The sequence below is a fragment of the Octopus sinensis genome, linkage group LG2 (genome assembly GCF_006345805.1).
Source record: "Octopus sinensis linkage group LG2, ASM634580v1, whole genome shotgun sequence".
Classification (NCBI taxonomy): Eukaryota; Metazoa; Mollusca; class Cephalopoda; order Octopoda; family Octopodidae; genus Octopus; species Octopus sinensis.
The window spans coordinates 152,014,965-152,020,967 of record NC_042998.1 but is presented as its reverse complement, the minus strand read 5'-3'; positions in this window follow the sequence as shown (position 1 = coordinate 152,020,967).

The window sequence follows — 6,003 nt, the reverse complement described above, 5'->3', positions numbered from 1 at the left end:
TTATATATTTATATATATATATATATAAATATATATATATATATGTATATATATGTATATATATATATATATATATATATATATATATATATATGTCTATACAGACCTATAGACATATATGTTAGATACTATTAAATAGGTACGTGGCCTCTTAATCAATTATGGGTTTACCAATGTCGGACTGTTTTTGTTTAGGTGTCTGAAGCGGTCTCTGTCACAATCTCCTTCAACCACTTTCATTTCAAGGATTGAGCGAAACTAAGTGACAAAGAGTGAGAAAGTGAAAAAAAAAAATGACCGAGAGAGAAAGGAATGTGGGAGAATAAAGAAATTGTAAAACTGCCAACGGCAGGTCGCAAAACAAGTGCTTACACTTTCTGATATCTATATACACGAATATAAATATATATAGATATTTGTCGTTTGCCTTTTTAGTTACATTTTCGTTTAAAAAAAAATTAAAACAACACCATTTCAAATTTATCTAGCACAAGATATTTCACGTGTGTCATGGAAAACGATATTTTATATTGCAACACAACTGAAGTAAAGTTATAAACAACTGTGGTAATTACAGTAATGGTAATATGTATAAATATATATGTATATATATATATATATATATATATATATATATATATATATATATATATATATATATATATATATATATATATTATATTATATTATATTATATTATATTATATTATATATATATATATAATATATATATATTATTTATATTATATTAATATATATATATATATATATATATATATATATATATATATATTATGGATAGATAGATAGATAGATAGATGAATGGTAATAATAAAATATTTATTTCCCCTTCACCTGCCTTTTAGCGAGATGCTTAGAGATATACAAAATAATTTTTTTAATTGACCCCAATATCGGTTTTAAACATATTCCTCAAATAAACAAGACAAACAATCCTGACAACCCTAGAAAAGATTTCATGTCAGAACTTTGGGGAATATGCTATCATATATATATACACGATAATAATAACAATAATAATAATAATAATAATAACAATGATGATGATGATGATGATGATGATGATAATAATAATAATAATAATAATAATAATAATAATAATAATAATAATAATATAATAATAATAATAATAATGACAACAACAACAACAATAATAATGATAATAATAATCATAATAATAAACTTGTTAAATGAAATCACCATGGATTATAGATGCTATGGACAAACAATAAACCATTTCCTGTACATGGATGACCTGGATGAATTTTCACTACAACTACTGCAGAACAAAGAAACCTTCTAAAATTTTCCATAGTTTCAAGAACGACATCACGATGAGCTTGGGGCTGGACAAATGTACCGATGTGACACTGAGGCAAATTAATCAGCACAGGAAACACTGCACTCGACATAGACACAAAAATCAGAGAATTAGACCACAATCGTTCATACAAATATCTAGGAATAGACGATGAAGCTAAAATATAACACACAGAAATGAAAGAAATGAAAGAAAATTAGAAGAAAGTATTACACATAAGTTAGACTAATATTAAGCACTGAACTCAATGCTAAAACTAGGATAATAAGGATAAACACGTTAGCCATACCAGTCATAAGTTTCAGCTTCATAATAAACTGGAAGATCAGTGAATTGAGAAACTTATAAAACTATTAACAGCATACGGAAGTCACCACCGCAAAGCAGACGCAGACAGAATATATCTACCCCGCTCCAAAGAAGGCCATAACCTGATGCAGATAGAGAACTATTATAGAATAACAACAGTTGTACTAGAAAATTCCTCAGAAACAAAAAGTGGAAGAAGGTGACAAAATACAAAGCAGAAACAAACTACACTGTCACACTGACGTCAGATGACAACATAACAGAATTAGTCAGAGAGACAAAAAAACAACACGAAAACTGTATTACAAGACATACTAAAGAAGAAATGGAGAGAAAAATCACTCTACGGTTAATACCCTGCAACGCTTGACAGAGAAGTGAGCCTAAGTAAAAGCCAAGAATGGCTCAAAGGCTCTGGACTAAAAGCTGAAGCGGCGGAATGATTGATTCTCGCTGCAGAGGACCAATGTTTGACTACGAATAACTATAAAAGCAAAATAATAAAAACAGGCCCCAACAACAAATGCAGAACAGTGAGACAGCACAATGAGACAGTTGGCCACATCATCTCTGGTTGTCCAGTCCTTGCCAAATTTGAATATATATACAGACACGATCGAGTAAGAAATTATATTCACTGGACAATATGCCAACATTACAACATTAAAACTGACAATAAATGGTATAAACTTGTTCCAATCAAAGAACAAGACAAGGACTAGGCCACAATCTCTGGGATATGTCTTTTCAAATCGATAACGAAATAAAAGCTAATAGCCCAGACAAAATAATCTATGATTGGAAATAGAAAACATCTTCTTATTGATAGACATTGCAATACTTCTGACCAAAATATTGTCAAAAAGATGTAGAGAAATTGTCGAAGTACAAAGACCGCGAAACTGAAGTATTCAAAATGTGGGCAATAAGGTAAAACGATACCAATAATAACTGGAGCATTATGCATGATGAAAAGGTAAAAATATGAACAAAACCGTAGAAGCTATAACTGGAACCTCAACGCTACACACTTTCTAAAAAAAATTGACCAGCTAGGAACAGCCCACATCCTACGCAAGACACTATCAGTTCAATAATACAACCTAAACAAAACAGACCAGAAACACAAGACACACTCTATACAGCAAATATTCAATGAAATAAACTACCACAGCAGGCCGATAACTCAAAGCATCACACACACACACACACACACACACACACACACACACACAATACAAACTTTAATACAACAAAACACTGCAATACAATACCGGGAAGAATTCGCACACTCCTAACAACAAAAAAGAACGCAGAATGCTGTACACACCCCAGCAATACGGTTGTGCAGCTGGTGATGCAGTAGAAATTAGCCTGAAAATACCAAATGTTGAGCAATGATGATGATGATGATGATGATGATGATGATAATAATAATAATAATAATAATAATAATAATAATAATAATAATAATAATAATAATAATAATAATAGGGGACGTTTAACATGTGAGAGTGATAAAACAGTGCTACGAAATCTATCCACAAACATCGGAAACAAAGACATCGCATGGAGCCAAAAATTAACTGACAAAAGATTGGACTATATCCGAGTAAGTAATACTCATTGAAATTTATTACTATTTTCCAAACGAAATGATGTATTTTAACTCGATATCATCTCCACCTCTAACACAACACATGTAAACATGCGTGATACATTACGATCCATAAACACCAGATCATCTCCGGCTCCAAACACCGTGTACAAAAAAACTACGAAGAAATTAAATAACACCGATATTATTCAACCCAAGAATAACAATCGGGAAGTGCGTACTTTAAACTTGTTACACAAAAAGTACGAAAAACTACACGTGCAAAACAATGTGATAACATAAATGAACGGACCAGTACCCTACGAAAATGACGACCGTCAAAATAATGGGCCGGATGTTGTTCCTCATGTCCCGCAAATAAAACCAAAAAGACATAAATAGACACGTGAGGAATACATTTCAATCCTACACGCTTACTTTACAGCAGTGCTCTATCCAAAGAACGAAAACACAGCAACATATACATATAAAATATGGAAGAAAGATAACATAAATAAAGACTTGGATACAGCAATGAACCCTAATAAACTAGCTAACGTACGAATATATATTCTCAACGCAAAAAAAATATCAGAAATAGAAATAGAACATTTAAAAGAAAAAATACACCAGGAAAATGTAGATAGAAGCCACACAACAATGACAAATAATATAAACACTGAGACAAACGTAACATTTCCAACAAAAACGATGTAATCAAAAAACAACAAACTCAGACCGTAAGGATGCATAATAATGCACGACAAGCAGCAAGCCAAAACACGACAGACAAACATACGAACGTGAAAGAATGCGACACAAATCTAAAACCTGAAAACAACGAAGGGGAGCCTAATGATTATGATACTATAAAAAGTAGAATAATCAAAGAACTGAAAAACACAGATTTCAAAATGGACCACCGACCATACCTCCCAAAAATCAAAATAGACAAAACAACAACATCAATTATAAACAGCATAAACCTAGCCATCACAGAACTAATAGCCACTGAAATAAATAGCGATATCACTGAGCTAAATGACTTAGTATATGCAGCAGCCACTGCAGCCACAAAAGAAGCTGGATACTCCCTGAAACCCATACAAACAGGAGCACCCAAACAAACCCTGTGAATAAATAACATCCAAAAGAAAATACAAAAAAATGAGAAAGGATCTGTCGATTCTTAATGAAATCAGTAGACAGTCAACGCTACTAAGCAACAAAAAGGAAACAAAAATAATGTGCAACTACAAGATCACTGAAAAAGATTTACCTGAAATAAAAGAAAAGCTAAAGAAAGATATCCTTGCCAAGGCACAAAGGATCCGCCGGTATGAGAAACGCCAACGTTTCTTTGAACAAAACAAACAGTTCAACTCCAACCCCAAAAAGTTCTACCAAGAACTTCGGCAAAAATAAAATAGACATCACTGCAGCACCAACGGCAGAAGTGGAAGAATTCTGGAAAGGAATATGGTCGGCGAATGAGCAATAAAAAAACAGTAGTATTAAAACAACAAACATAGTATCTGAGCAACTTTGGACCCCCATAACAACTGAAGAGGTCACACAGGCACTGAAAAGACTAAGCAACTGGAAGGCACCTGGGCATGACAAGATCCCCAACTTCTGGTTGAACTATCTACCAGGAATGCACAAAAAGCTGGCTGAAAGCATTAACGACTTACTGGCAGAGCCAGAGACAATGCCTGAATGGCTCACGAAGGGGAAAACCATCTTAATTCCCAAATCCAATGAGAAAGCAAAACCAGAACTACAGACCTATAACCTGTCTCCCTACAATGTACAAAGCATTTACTGCAGTGATATCACAAAGATTAAACAAGCACCTGGACGAAAACAAACTGTTTCCAGAAGAGCAGAAAGGATGCTGCAGAAGCTCAAACGGCTGTAAAGATCAACTAATGATCAATAAAGCCATAACTGAAGACAGCCACAGAAAGAAGAAAGGCCTCAATATGGCATGGATCGACTACAGAAAGGCGTTTGATAGCATCCCCCACACATGGATCCTCGAAACACTAGACATTAACAAAGTAGCACCAACAATTATAAAATACATAAGACACTCTATGAATAAATGGCAAACAGTCCTACACCTCCAAACAAAAGAGGGACTCATGAAAACCAAAGACATCCCCATTAGAAGAGGAATATTCCAGGGAGACATGCTCTCTCCACTCCTTTTCTGCTTGGCACTGTCACCTCTATCTGATATGCTAAATAGAACTGGATGCGGATATAAATGTTACGGCAAAACGATCAGCCACCTTTTATATATGGATGACCTAAAACTATACGCTGCAAATGACAAACAGCTGGAAACACTATTAAAGACAGTTCATGGATTTACCAAAGAAATAGATATGAAATTTGGATTAGAAAAATGCGCCAAAGTAACCATGAAAAGAGGGAAACTAGTTGAGAGTAGCAACATCACACTAGATAAAGCCAATGAAATAAGAGAATTAGACCAAAGCCAAACTTACAAATACTTAGGAATCCATGAACTAGATAAGATGCTTCACACACAAATGAAAGAGAAAATAAAAAAGGAATATTATAGACGAGTTAGATCAATACTAAAAACAGAGCTCAATGCTAAAAACAAGATAATAGGTATTAACACTTTAGCCGTCCCAGTTATAAGTTACAGCTACAATATCCTTAACTGGACACTAAATGAACTGACCAAAATAGATAGGAAAACAAGAAAAATAATGACAGG